Raw genomic sequence first — 15,539 nt, 5'->3', positions numbered from 1 at the left:
ACAGTTCAAGGTCATTCTTAACAACATAGTATGTGCCCAAGACTAATTGTGGTTACATGCAACCTTATGACCCCAAAGCAAGGAAAAGAAAGGAGGGGGAAATATTCAATTATGAAAATAGCTGCATTATATTTTCTTCTTTAAAAAAGTCTCCTTCAAAAGTGTCCTCTTCCATATTATTCGGTAAGCCTTAGACTCCTCTTTCCACCTTCCCAGAAATGAGAAGACCCTTTATATAATTCTTTCACAGAGCTAAAAGTATAGATATTACAACAGTGGCATTTTTGAATATTTACCTGAGCAATTAAGGACATGGGAAAAATAATTTGGTGTCGCAGACTATAACCACTACCAGAGAAGGTGGAACTCTACAGCTGTTGCCCACCAATGAATTATCCATGCTCAGCATAGCAAGTCACATCACAGGCATTCTGATACTGGCAGGAGCCACAGTCATGATTCTTGTTAAAACCCTGAGACTGATTTCAATGTCTGATGTCTAACACTAGAATTAGTGGAGCAGAGCCATGGTCCAGGTTTTCTCCTCTCTGAAATAGACAGAATTCCTTTCCAGTCTACTTCAGAATCAGGTTGTAAAACCAAGACATTCTGCCAAGCACCTAAAAAAAATCAGAAATTGGTGCAGAAGCATCAGTAATGACAAATGTTTAAAAACACACAGCAAAGAAGCCAACAAAAGACTCTTGATGTGGTAATTTCATTAAAACGCAGAGCTAAGTTGAAAGGCAAATGTGAAATTTGAAATGATGTTATTACAAGCCCGGAGCCAACTGGAGGAGTCCTGCATGGTTAATTGTGATATATTTTATCTTTTAGATATTGTCTTTGTTGCTTGTTTGACTTTTTTTAAGCAAGGGGGATGGTAAAGATGGCTGAGGAAAAGCAATCCAAATTACATAGGAAAACTGCTTCTGAGGTTTCATCCTACCTAGGGAAGTGTTTAAAGCCATTAAATTCACAGATATGTAATCATTAACTTTTGGCTTCTGTTATGTACCAGATACTTGAATAAAAGGAAAGAGAAACAAGTAAGACAAGCACAGTGACCATAATCATGGACTTATAGTATAGCAGGGGGGATACACAGTGAAGCCGTAATTACATCAATCACTAAAAGCATGTCAAGTTCCATGGAAGGAAACACATGATGTAGTGTTAAAATACATAAAAGGAGGAGCCACTGGACCCTGGGATGGGGAAAAGTTAGTTTACTACAGCTGCTGGAAGCACGTCTCTGGGAAGACTGGGATTGATTAAACAGAAAATTAATAAATCACTGTGCTACCTTCATTGAAGACTGCAGTGTGGGGGCTGGGAAGATGACTCAGTGCTTGAGAGCATTTGTTACTCTTGCAGAGCATAGTGATTCCCAGCCACTTGTAATTCCAGTTCCAGGGGAGGTAATGCCGTCTTCCACACTCCTTGAGCACTGTGTCCACATGATGAATACACACACCATAAGCAAATCCTTCTAAAATGCCACTGCTTGGTAGGTCCTACCCATCAAGCTGACTCCTGTGATTGGATTCAAGTTACGCACAACCCACTAAAACTATCTTCATTGTGTTACCAAGCACATGGACGTGGCCTAAACTATTCAACCCTCTAACTTCACTTAGTTTCCCTGAAGCATTTGGTACCCTGGCCACTCTATAATTAAAATACTGTCTGTTCTAAGTGGCCAGTCATCATCTTTACTTACTTTCTCCCACCTCACTGGCTGTTCCCCTTTGAGATTTTTGTCACAGCCCTTTGCCTCCAAAGATTCTGAATGTCACGGGCCCCTGCCCAGTTTTTTACCTTTGCCTCTAGCTATACATAGTGATTCAGGGCAGACTGTCAAACACCCAGCCGGTCTACAGAATTCCAGATGGATACCAACTTATTGAAAAATAGGCTTGGATGTAGGATGTAGGATGCATCTATAAGATGCAGACTCTTGACCAATATTTTCATTTTGCAGGCATCTTCCATGAGACTTTGAGGAGAGCAGATTACCCTGCCTTATTCAACACAGAACCCTGCCCCTGATTTGGCTAGAACCAGAGATAGCCTAGAAAACGCTGAAGTTTTGAAAGGAGACCTATTTAACTCAAATTGAAGTTCCCACCATTAGGAAGCAACTGAGTCTTGGTCAAATCCCTCTAACCTTTGATTTCTTTGTTTATCAAGAGGGGATAATGTTAATTACACTTTTTGTAGAGTTGCTGTGAGAGCTAAGGTAGTGCTTATGAGTTGCCTAGCCTGCAGATGCCCAGGAGGTCATTCTGTGACTAATCCCATAACACCTGCATGGTTCTTGAATTAAAATTAGGGATGGAACTTGACAGTAACAGGCACCGACCAGGAAACTTAGGTTCAGTGCTTTCCTTATGGCACTTCATGGTTAGTTCTACAGGGGTGACATTTACAACACACAGAATCCAATTTGCTGGGCCCACATTGCTCCCTCTGGAATGTGAAGGTGGTTACTCCCCATCTGCTCGCAGTGAATCTTCGGGTATATAGAAGCACTGAAATGTATTCTGTAATTAAGCTTGGCACCAGAGTTCTGTCGAGATGGCCACTTCTGCAAATGTCCCTTGCTGCCCTCTCCTCACCAGTGGCTTTGCTTCTGGCACTGGCCCCTTTTTATGAATGGTCACAGCAGCAAGTTCGCACTAGCCAAACCATTATCCTCATGGACAGGGAAACCTCCACTTTGCCATCACTCAAGGAAAACAGACATGAACACCCCAAAGTTTTGCACAAAATTATCACAATAGGGGCTGGAGAGGTGGCTCAAGGCTTAAGAGCACTTACTGCTCTTGCACAGGAGGGGAGCTCAATTCCCTGCAGTAATATAGGGAGGCTGTAAGTTCACTCCAGGGGATCGGAGGTCCTCCTCTAGCCTCTGCAGACTACATTCACAATGCACATACACACAAACACACATACTTTAAAATAAAAGTAAAAACTTAAGATTATAACAATATTATCATTTCCTGTGCATCCTTTCAGAAAGACTACACTTAAATAGACATCTTCTATTTGTATATATAGCTCCCTAGTTTATACAAATGGTGACATACTATGAAATACAGTACTGAGTCTCATTTCATTTTCTATGACTTTGAGGTGGTCTCATAATTAATGCATAAGAGTATTCTTATATTTCACGGCACTGAAAGGACACTTCACAGTTTATTAAACTTGTCCCTGTTGATGAAAATTCAAATTATTCCATGTCGCATTACTTAACACAATGCTGAAAATGTCTTATATATATCATATGTTACATATACATAATGTATATAATTATATAATATAACACATACAATTTTGTAACTTGTAAAAGAAAGTGTAACTCTTAGAATTCTTAAGAGATGTATTTGATTAATGAGAAACAGATTTTCCAACTTTTAAGAGATACCAGAAAATTACCTTCTAAAGAGATTTTGAAGTACTTTAGGCACTTCAGAAATCTCTACCAGGGTCCTTTATCTACGGAGTAGCCATATAGGGTTCTACCAAAGCTGATGTCTCAGGCCATCTGCACTGCTCTAAAAAAAAGATTGCATGGTTAATAAGCCAAACAGTTTTCCTTCCTGTCATTCTGGAGGCTGAAAAGGCCCAGATGTGACCCTAGCAGGTTCGGTGTCTGGTGAGACTGGCTCTCTCTTCCCCAGGCTTCACCTTCTTGCTGGCAGAGGAGCAGGGCTGTGGCTGCTCCATTCATAAGAACAGTGTCATTTACGAGGCTACTCAGCTTGAACACTGCCCTAAAGGCACTGCCTCTTAATGCTTTCTCATTGGATTTTAGCTCCAACATATGAATGAAAATTAGCACATAACATAGCATTTGTATTGATTTTTCTTAATTTGATAGACGTGGAAAATTCAAAAAATGGATGGGTTTTCATATCTATCTTGTTATTGATGTTTAAACCTGTTTCATATGTTAAAACTCCAATACCTGATCAATGTTTATCACATTTGTTGATCCTTAGGATTTTGCTCCACAGTAAAAAAACTGGGCCTTTCTTTTGATGAGAGCTGTAATTAGAATTTATTTACATTATATTTATCAGAGCTTTTTATAGTTTTATGCCATCAGCTGCATCAACATATAACTTATTTAGAACTTATGTCATGATGAAAATTGTCATCCCCACTGTAAGCTTACTTTTAAAACCTGGCCACATGTCTCTATATGTAATGTATGCATGTAAACCTTCTTAATGCTTGAATGTCTGACTCACATATGTCTGACCACATATGAAGTGTGGTGAAAACATTGCCTTAATATAATGCTGCATTGAAAGTCTGGAAACAAAAGCATACATTATAGAAGAGAATTAAATCAACAAATGGCATTTCTGCCTTGTCTTCCATCCATCCTAAAATACAGCCTGAAGAACAGTGGAAAGGTTTTCTTGTTTTCTTCCACCATCCTTAAGGCCTTTCTATAAATTGGTTTCATGAAATATTAAACTGGAAAATAGTTGTAAAGCTCAGCATTGGGGATAAAGTGGCTTTCTCAATTCTAAACTTACCCTTGAAATCCTTTTTAAAAGGGAAAGAACCAACTATTTTTTAGAAATGTGAAATTCTTTATACTTTTGTACAGTGATACATTTTAAATGGTAAGGCGGAAATTAGAAGTTCTCGAATAACTCATTTGTGTGGTGGGGGGGGGACAAAACCTCAGAAAAAGAGACTAGTTGGCAAGTGTAGAATTTTTAGGAGAAAAATCACTGAGAAATCCAAAAAGAAATCTGTGTGAATGATTCTTCGGTGAACTATCTAGGTGCCCATGCACACCACCTTGCTCCTAAAACTGTCCTTCTTACAGGAATTGTGTTGTCTTTTTCAAAAGAATATTGCTATTGCTGTGTTGACTTTTCTCGAAAACTGTGCAGTCTTGGCTGTGGCAATGGTAGTGGGTCTCAAGATGACTTGGTTTTAAAGTAAAAAAAAAAATAAGCATTAGGAGGACTTCATATTCAATGAGCATACTAGATTATTCCCATAATTCACTCGAATTCTGACATTTGACCAAGGTACTAGTAAGGCAAGGTTCTAGGAGAAGAATGTTGACATGCAAGGGAATACATTCATCAATATTAAGGTAGGGTCATAAATATGGCCTACATCACCACCATCTTTATGTGCCCTGCAAATGTGCCTATCCATGCAGTTAGTTCCTGGGTTCTTTGTGTTCCATGTGAGCATTAGACTAAGACACTCAGGGCCAGAGCAGTTAAGTCACTCACCTTCCAAGCACATTTCCTATTGCATTGTTTGCAAAGTGGAGTCAGAGTCTACTGCATCTGCAGCTCATGAAGACATACAAAGTGTACATACATAAAGGAGGATATACTGTGAATGGCTGGTGGCTAAAGCACAGACAGAGTGTTAGGAAGAAATGAGTTCACATCTCTGCATCATCTCACACTTGTGATGCACTCAGAAAGCACATCTGGACAGTTGATACCAATCTCAAAGCTGAGATGACCATGAACGAATTCATCTGTCACAAGTAACAGAGCAGTTAATTCTGTGTTGGCTACAACATGGGGTCCCTTCTCCTGACAGATCAGGCCAAGAAATGAAGCAGACATGTAGGAAGCCGGGTTAGGTAGTTTGGATTTGTCCTGAAAGAACTGTGGAGCCTCTAGGAATTTCAAATGGGAGCTTTGCGTGACTGGATTCCCATTTATAAAGACGGAGCTGACAGCAAGGCAGTCTTAATTGGCAGGGCAAGATTGGGAGCATGGAGAGCAGCTCGAAGGTTATTCAGGTGATCTTCCTCCATCTAAATCCTAATAGAACCCGATTTAGATGATTTGTTCATTCTCAAATAATTCATTTACAAATCTATGTCAGAGCCCTGTGGTGTGTGTTGGGGCACACTAATGTATGCAGAAGATAAACATCTCAACTCTGAGACAGATCCAGTTTGGGGAACCTTGGCAACTATGGGTATTTATAGAATGGACAATGAAAATAAGCTATTTTGAGGGTATTTTAAAAATCCAAAAAGAATCATGTGTTTGTGTTGAGGCAAGTTAAAATTTAGGTTTTCTTTTTCATTTGGGCTGAAATTATGTCTACTAGGCACAGATGCTTTATGTCTTAATGTTAATTAGACACGCCAGCCTGGCCTTTGCTGTCAGTGGGCACTGTGAAAGTGAGAACAGGGGCCCTTCGCTTAACTGGTACAATAGAAACTAAAAAGAATTGGGATCCAGTGGGAGAAATGAACACAATGTTTCTTTGTTGTTAAAGACCCCAGTCATGGCACATTTCCTGTTACTGATGTAACAGACACGAGTGAATTATATGGTTACCCAAGCAGCCACTAGAAAAAAAAAATACCTAAAATGAAGAGAAAAATTGAATTGCATGAAAATAGTTCAATTTTTAATACTAAAGTCATGTTTATTTGTAAGCAATTGTACTGAGAGCCCTCTGGCCCTGGACAGAGGGGGCCTGTGGGGTTTAGTGACATTCTCTACAATTTCCAATTCAATTCAGTGTCAAGTTTCAGAGGCTTTTGTAATTTGATTTAGTTGATGGCACTTCATACTTTCAGTGAGGGACAATAAGATTTCAGTTTAATAACACTCCACATGGGACATGCCCATATGAATCTGAAGCACACACTACAAACTTTGGTGGAAAATGTGGTCCTCTATTTGTTTCATGCCCATCCACCAGGAAAGAGACACGTGCCTGATTATACTCACTTTATGCTCTCCATGAGTGGCTTCACAGACATTTGTCAATGGAATTGATGTCTGGAACACACTTAGCTGGTATTAAGACTCTCACTGATGGATAGTTAGTTACAAGGAGTAGGAAACTGTGAATGAGTCTAGTTGTAGCATTCCAGAGCTAGTGCCACTGGACATCAATACAATTGAACTGAGTTGTAACCACTGTGCAGACTCCTCAGTGACACACATTGATACTAGCACTGAGCCCAGGGAAGTAGGACGAATTGGACTGCAAGGACCCCAGTTAGCACCCTTTTCGATTTCCTCACCTTCGCTTTCCATAAAGGTTCCTTTTGAGAGAGCTAACAGTCTGTCTCAGATCTGCAGAAGAGCAGAACCTGGCCATGGAATGCCTTCAGTCTCTTTTTGACGTCATTGGATGTAGACTCCACTCTGGATCATGCATGCTTCCTCTTCATAGTTCCTGCTCATTGTATCACTTAGAACTGTCTTCTGTTCCATGCTACCTAGGAGGAAATATGTTTATCTGCTATACTCCATAACTGTGTAGGGAGAGATTTCCCTTCTTCAGTGTGTGTGTATATGTGTGTGTGTGTGTGTGTGTGTGTGTGTGTAATTATTTATGTATATGTATATATGTGTGCATATTTCAGTGCAGTGCCGGTAGAGGTCAGCATTGGGTGTCAGAGCCCCAGGAGCTGGAGTTAACAGGCAGTTATGAGCTGCCTGATGTGAGTTCTGGGAACTGAACTTAGTTCTTCACATCCTCTTAAGCCCTGAGCCATCTATCCAGTCACTAGAATTATTTATTTTACTTACAAGTCTGTAGTGTACATTGGGCATATTCCCTGTGCCATGCCCTTCTCTCACCTTACCCACTCCCATGACTCACCTTTGTTCCCCTAGATATTTTTACATTTACTTTATATCTTACTTACATACAAGATTTTACGTATCTATATAAAACCTAAGATTAGCTGGCAGTGGTGGCCCACACCTCAATAACCCCAGCACTCAGGAGGCAGAGGTAGGCAGATCTCTCTCTCTCTGTGGGTTTGAAGCCAGACTGTTTTACAGAGTGAGTTACAGGACATCTGGGGCTACAAGAGAAATCCTGTCTCAAAATAAAATAAAATGTAGTACAAACTTTTCAGGTATGGTTGAGATATAGAAATTTATAATTATATATATAGAAATATACATATGTACACACACACACACACATCCCAATGATTTAGGAGATAGATAGATAGATACCTATTTGTCCATCATCACATTTATTTACCCACATTTATTTATTTTATATATGCAAGATACTCTGTGCATGCTTAGGAATCTGGGCTAGATCTATGACCATGTTAACTTGTGACTTTCCACATCAGCCATGACTCCTAGGAGATGTGAACTTTGTGACAGAAGTGTCCGAGTCTTTCTAGTTAGTCTTCACATGATAAACTCCCTACCAAGGCATCCAGTCAGCCAATTCCAGGGAAAAATCCTTACTCCGGAAATAACCCACTCTGAAAAGACAATGGAAATGTCCTTGAGAGTCCCCCATCTATACTGTTTTTCCTGGGGACTCGGTGCTTGAACCACCCATCACTGGTAGAATATCCTGAGTTTTGGAAGGGACACAATTGCCTGTCTTTGAGATATGTGGGATTAAGTGGTTTCACAAAGTTTTGCAGTGTGATGGGGGACTTTGTGATTTATGTCATTGTTCCAATGCAGACAGTTTTCAGTACCACCCATCTAGGTCATTCCAGTCCCTGTTATATTAATGACTCCCTTTAACACTAAGCATCTCTTTCCCAGATACAAAAGGGCTTTGCTTTGATTTTTAAAACATCTGGCTCGTTGTGACTATGCTGCTGTTCAGAACCAGCTGCTGAGACCACATGTGCTGCTTCGATGCTGCATTCCCACCCCCTGAACAGCAGGTTCTCGTCCCTGATACCACAGAATGTCACAAAGAGGCCAGTAGCTTAGCATGCTAAAGGTCTGCCTCCTCAAGATTTCCCTGTGGTTTCCCTCATGGCTCTACTGAGGTGGATCTTAATCCTGCTTTATATTTTGCCTGAGATTTACCCTTCTAGCCCAATTTCAAATCCCCAGGATGAAAAGGCAGCTTTGTCCGAAAGCATTTTATTTATCCATGTCACATGATTGCACACACTGACACACAGAGAATTGCATATATACCCTACACCCTGTACATTGAATTAAGTGTAGTGTTCCATTAACTTGCTTATTTCTCTGTGGGAGCTGGAGGTGCGTGCACACCACAAGGTACATAGGAAGCTCAGAGGACAACTTGTGGGAATCGGTTCTCTCCTTTCACTGTGTGGGTCCCTGGCCTGAATTCAATTCGTCAGGCTTTGCAGCAAATGCCTTTTCCTGTTGTCATCTCACTGAGCCTGACTGTAGTTTTTGTTGAGATACTTATTTGATGTAGTGAGTTATATGATGAAATGGTATCTGTTAAATAATGTCACGCATGTTTGACTCAGGATGTTGGTTATAACTGAGAAAAACCAGGACTGGCTAGAAGAAAGGGTTCTGACATAGTGAGGGAAGGGGAAGCTTTTTGCCAACCTTACTCATAAATATTATCTGAGCACTGTGTGTTTTGTTATAGCAACAGGTCTGAGTGTCCCCATACATCCTGACAGAAAATCCATAGAAGACACCGTTCTTGTTTTTCTGAGAAATGTCTGTTCATATTTTAAATATACTTAGATATCTCCTGCCTGGGTGCTTAAAATACACCCTACCATCTAGTAGATGTTAAGACTCTGATGTCCCTGTTGGGACACAGCAGGGCACAACTCAATGAGACCCAGCTGGATCCTGGCTTCTTGACTCTCCCAGCTGTAGCTTTTCATTGGAAATCTCAATGTCCATCAACGAACCTTGGGTGGGAGGGGGAGGGACATGACCCCACAGTTAACAAAATTGAATTATGTACAAGGGAACCTGTTATTGGCATTACTGTTTCTGTATCCAGTTCCATTTAAACTATAATTGTTTCCCAGAACCTGTCAGAACAGAAAGAAGCAGACAAGCAGCTAATCCAAGCCTCACACACTTTAAAGCCTGAGCAATCCAGAAAGTTCTTCCATTCTAATGTTCAGAGGTCTCAATCTTGCCTATCCCCAAGCTCAATGTACCACCTTTTCTATAACAACTGCCTGATAGATGTAACAGTTTGGTATTTTGTTCTTTGTGATGTTATTTTTGTACTTCAAATTACTGTTACTCTGCTCATGTTGCTGTATGTTTTATAGAACACCTCACCTTACCTGTTATGTTGACAGGTTTTTGTCTAGAGCAAGCATTTAAGTCTTCTTTTCTTTGAAAAATCTCTTTCCTCCCATTGTTTATATGGTATCTTACATATGGTATCCGCTCAGTAAATGTGAGGTGCAATGCATGAAGATTAAATCTTTGACAGCTCAGCTTCTAGAGTAACGATGCAAATGACTCAACAAGTGACATCCTTATGAAGGATACTCTTCCCATTGCCCTCATGTTGGAGTCCCTTCAAGTGCAAGTCCCAGTTCAAACCAGGGCACCTATCCTTACAGAGTACACTGAGTCATGCATGCAATAGAATCACACGCGATGCTGGAGAAGTATACCCCTGCCCAATACCATGGCAACTGGCCAACTGCAGCTAGTGAACACTTGAAACAGTACTAGGAAAAATGAGAAAATGAGTATCTCTAAAACCCAGTTTAATTTGAATAACTACATTTGTCTAGCAGCTGCTGGCACTGCATTGGAAAACACAGCTCTGGAACTCAAAGCAGCAGATGACACACTGTGCAAAAGAAAAAATTTACCTTCACTGGGATGGCAGGACCAAAGTCTACCAAGCTAAAATTGCAAGCTGTGTGAGTGCATAGCCAAACCCAAGCTCTGTAATCAAGGGAGTTTTCCTTGCTCACCCTGATCCTGGTCTTGCATTTGGGTGAATATTAACCCATGATTTATTACTGTTGAGACTTCACCTTGTGTTGAGGCATGGGTGACAATAGGCACCATGAATGACTTTTCAAGTACAGCATTATGGATTATTCCAAGGCCTGATGGATTTCCCACTTTGCTATATTGTGGGAGTCAAATTGTCTTCTTTCTCTTCCCTTCTTTTAAATAATGTCTTAAGAAACCAGTTGTCTTTCTGTAACCAAATCAAATGCCCCCTCCTCTGTGAAGGAACTTTTAGTGCTTCCTATATTCAGTTCTCCTGATTGGCCTGCATTTAAACCATGAGCTTAAAACCTCAGCATCTTATTCAACAACACAGAGATACTAACATCTAACCCATATTCATCTTCATAACTGTAGAGGGAGTGTCTGCTCAGTCCTCAGTATTTGTAGATGTGCAGAGGAGAGTTGGCCCTTATTGGCCATTATTCTGCAGAGTAGACCCAGATAAACAATGGATGCACAGTTGTGGGGAGGTGCTGATACTCATGTGAGGCTCTTGTTTCAGTCTGAGACAGAATTAATGCTCAGTAAATGTTAACTTTAGGATTATTCTCTCTATCACTATTGAGCTTTGGAATCCATCTCATAAAAGAGAATGAGCTCATTAGCATGCTATCATTCTCTTAAGCAATAGTAAAACTGTTAATTGGGGGAAAATGTTAGAATCGCTTCTGTTAAGGAGGGATTAGCTAATGTGTACACGGAAAGACCCTCTAGAACTGCAACAGAAATGAAAGGGTTAGTTGTCCCTAGTTACCACCACAAGCAAACTTGAACACTCCTGTATTTTTACATCTGTAAGTAGATTGACACACTTGTTGTTAGGGTTCTGTTAGCTGAAGAGAAGTTGAGTAGGCACCTGTTGAATGGTTCAGAATCCCTTTTTAATTTCATTTGGACACTGTCAGGGTTGAACTACAGTTACTTGCGATAAGGTTAATTTGGAAATGTTATTTTTAGGCAAGTATCGCCTTTGCTAGCTCCATCTCCTTTTATGCTTCTGTACTGCAACCCATCATGAGGTCCATTTCCAAAGGGTATTGGTGACTAAGTGGTTCTCCAGGTCACTACTCCCCATGAGACACTAAACTCTAAAGCAATGATTCCAGCACTAACGAGAAAATGCATAACTGAAAGATTGTACCAGATGGGCCAGAGAGATGGCTCAGAGATTAAGAGTGTATTATAATTACAGTGGATTTGAGTTCTGTTCCCAGCACCCACAACTGAGTGTAACTCCAGTTCCAGGGCATTTGATGCCCTCGTCTAGCCTCTAGAGGTACCTGTGCACATATGCAAACCCGCCCACCCACAACCATCCACCACCCTCCAAAACACAAACACATAATCACATACTCAACACGACAATGTGGACACAATCTTAAAATACACTATATTTTTAAAGGAACACTGCACCACAAATTGTGTGTTTTCCCAATGAGTTCCTAGATTGATGTTATGATCTATAAAAAGATGTTATTGGCTATTGGCTATGAGGAAATACAAGCCCCTGTCTATATACAGGTATGTTACCAAGTTGAAAAGGTTGTTAGTGTCCTTTTCTAATTTTAGGATTCCTCAGAATTTCCCTAATTTATTATTTTACCAAGAGTTGGATAAATGAGGAAGTGACAGTAAGTTCAGGTGCTTCAAGAGGGCCTGGAGTTCTGCTGAGTGTGAGGTAAAGGGTAAAGCCACCATAGTGTAAGGTCCTTTCTGGTTCCCATTGTAAGTTCTTCCTGATTTTTCAGGAAATAAACATTGGTACACTGAAATCTTTTCATTTTTTTATTCATTCTTTATTCAGGAATCTCCAGTTAGTATGACTATGCCCTCCTCTTCTGCTTCTTAAGGTAATGGGAAATACTGGGTGAGAACTTTTTTTCCATGAGCACACTGCTCATCCATGATGTAATTTGTAGAGCTTGCCCATGCCACTGTATAGAGCCATTCCTTGGCATTTATAGCATTTAATATTTTTAGTGTGTTTGTTAATTACTTCCAACATATTCTATACACAAATGGGAGGAAGGCAGCAACATGGTGATATATTGCACATACTCAGATACTCAGTATGTCAGAAGTGACCCGTACCCAATTCATTGACTGACACCAGTCAGTGTAACTCTACAACGGAGAGGAACAGTTCAGAAAAACCTGGCTCTGGTGACTTTCTTTGCTACCTGATGTTACCTTTGGAAACTCTGTTCACTATGTAGAATCAAGAAATGCCATATAATAAGAATGCAGACTTATTAAGCACAGAGAAAATCTTTAAAGCCCTTTTCAAGTCTAAAGTGTCGGGCATCAGCAACCTGACATTATGTCCTGATTTGATGATGTGTGCCACCAGAGCCAGGCTAATTCATGCTGAATTGCAACCCTTCCCTTCAGCTTTGGTCCACTTCTGAGAAAACCAGACTATAGTGCCTTCCAGTTAATCATTCTTATTTCTACCCTGACATTTTGTCAGGTTTTTATTTGTAGGTTTCAAGCAGGTACTCCAGTTATTTGTAGCTTTCTGGGGTTGTGACCTTCAGAAAGGCTACTATTCAGACAGTCTTTCAACATGATATAAGTAGGAGAGTTCCCACTGACACAAGGGAACAAAATCTTTTATAAAACAAACAAACAATGAGCTATAACTATAAAATGTCAATGGGTCTTCATTCATGTGTCAAATTTTACAAGCCCAATTTTAAATTGATTTTAATTGTGATATAAAAGTATTTACCGTGTAAAGCATGATGTTTGAGATGCATGTAGATTACAGACTAGCAAAATCTAGCTTATTAGGATGTATGTTCTCAAATAATTGTGATTTTTTTTTAAATTTTCATTCTTTGCAATGCTAGGTATGGTACCTACAGATGTATATAAATTAGACAAGTTCTGGTCCCATGAGCTATATCCCCCACCTCACTTACAAGGGGCAGATCATCTCCCCCATCTATGCCAGAATTTGGTCTGCCTTGATCTTGTGCATGTCTGAAACAGGTAGCCACAGATATAGTGAGTTTATGAGTACACCCACTATATCATGTCCTCAAGGCAGTGTTTTCCATTTTTTTGCATAATTTTTATTTATTCTTGAGAATTTTATAATCTATAAAATGAAATATAATCACATTTAAGCTAATTTTCTCCTCTAATTACACCCACATACCCTCATGACTCCATGTGTTTGTTTATTTTAATAATTCATTAAGTCTAGTAAGAGCTGTGGGGATCTTGTCTGTGGCACATCCTCAAAGAATAGCAATTCTCACTCCTCCAGCACTGTAAACTGCCAGTAGCTCCTTAGTAAAGGGTGGGGTATGGAGACCATTCCCTCCCCCCCCCATCCACACAGAAATTTTATCCAGCCTGATCTTGTGCAGGTCTTGCACAGGTAACCACAGCTTTTATGAGTTTGTGGGTATTCCCAGCATACCACATCCAGAGATAGCATTTCTACATCACTTCCCTTTGTATGGATACATTTAACCCTGAGGTTGTTGGCAGAAAGCCTTGGGGGGCCTAAATTAGGCTTTTGCATAGTGCTTTTCCCTTCAGAGTGGACAGAACCTGTCTTTTGCCTCTGCTAATAGAACTTCTACTAAAAGAGCAAAATAAAAATAAATATAAATTCACATTTAGATTGCAAGTCAAAGGTTAAGTGGTTTTTACAGTGGCATTGAGTTTCCTAATACATCTGAATTGAGAGGAGAGACTACAATGGGCAAGAAGGCTGGACAATCACATGAGCCCCCTTGGGAGGGACTCTGGGGTACTTCTGAAGTCAGGGAAACTGTTCTGCTGGCTTTAATTGTTCAAGATAGTGGCACTACAAGAATGAGTTGAATGAGTTCTACCAATAAGAAGATTCTAGATCATGTCTAGGTGACAATTAATGTAACCTCACAGGGTACGAAGGAACCTGGTCTCCTTCCTGTGTTCGGTGTCTCAGGTGTGCTTTCTTTAGATACCAGAAAACAGAGAGAAAACTGTGACATACACACACACACACACACACACACACACACACACACACTATAAAGTGAGTTGATCAAAAATCACACAACTGCAATTTGTATTTCTATTTGAAAATGAAGGAGGAGCTCAGGGATGGGACAGTCTCTTAAGTATCCATCCCTAGAAATCTGTAAATGTCTCTGGTAACAGGTCATCAGGGATTGACAAGGGCCCATTCCTGCTCTCTGTACTGTTAAATCCTCCTGACTCTTGGCTCCATGCTGTAGGTAAGCTCTTGGCCATGACCTTGAGTCATCTATCCTGCTCCATAAGCATGGACTCACGGTTACAGTCTGGGATCTAGCTTGCTTTTTTACTGGCAGTAGATGCTTAGAGATACAAAGGTCTATTGTGTTTATTTTATTATGTTATGTTTCATACAGACTCAGTCCCTTCTAGTCCAAACTCGATATATTTATATTAAATATCTTTGGACATTTCACTAGATAAAAACACCACTGAATGCTTCTGAGATGGGTCCCTAGCTTAGATTAAAAATCAAAGAGCAATGTCAGACACATTGACTATTATGAACCACTCAGGGCTCTTTTCTGGACCCAGATTCCTTGTGAAGTCTTATAACCACAAAATTCAGCACCTTGAATATGGCATGCTCCATAGAGAGCCTTACCTTCTGAAGGGATCAAGGATGAGAATATATAGTTTTCATAGCCCAGGAAATTCTGACATCTTTCTGTTTTTCTGAATTATATTTAGAAAGAAAGTGAGCATTTTGCCCTTCAGCTGATCTGTCTGTAATTCTACACAGCTGTAAGCCAGGAGCTCTCC

At 40.1% G+C, this 15,539-nt stretch overlaps 1 protein-coding gene across 1 annotated transcript in view; it reads left to right on the top strand.

The window, feature by feature from the left end:
- Nucleotides 1-15,539, top strand: part of Unc13c (unc-13 homolog C) — a 400,087-nt gene that overhangs the window by 234,004 nt on the left and 150,544 nt on the right. The gene's annotated exons all lie outside the window — the stretch shown is intronic.

The sequence above is a fragment of the Phodopus roborovskii genome, unplaced genomic scaffold, assembly GCF_943737965.1.
Source record: "Phodopus roborovskii unplaced genomic scaffold, PHOROB, whole genome shotgun sequence".
Taxonomy (NCBI): domain Eukaryota; kingdom Metazoa; phylum Chordata; class Mammalia; order Rodentia; family Cricetidae; genus Phodopus; species Phodopus roborovskii.
The sequence above is the reverse complement of the archived record's forward strand: the minus strand, read 5'-3'. Positions and strand labels throughout refer to the sequence as shown.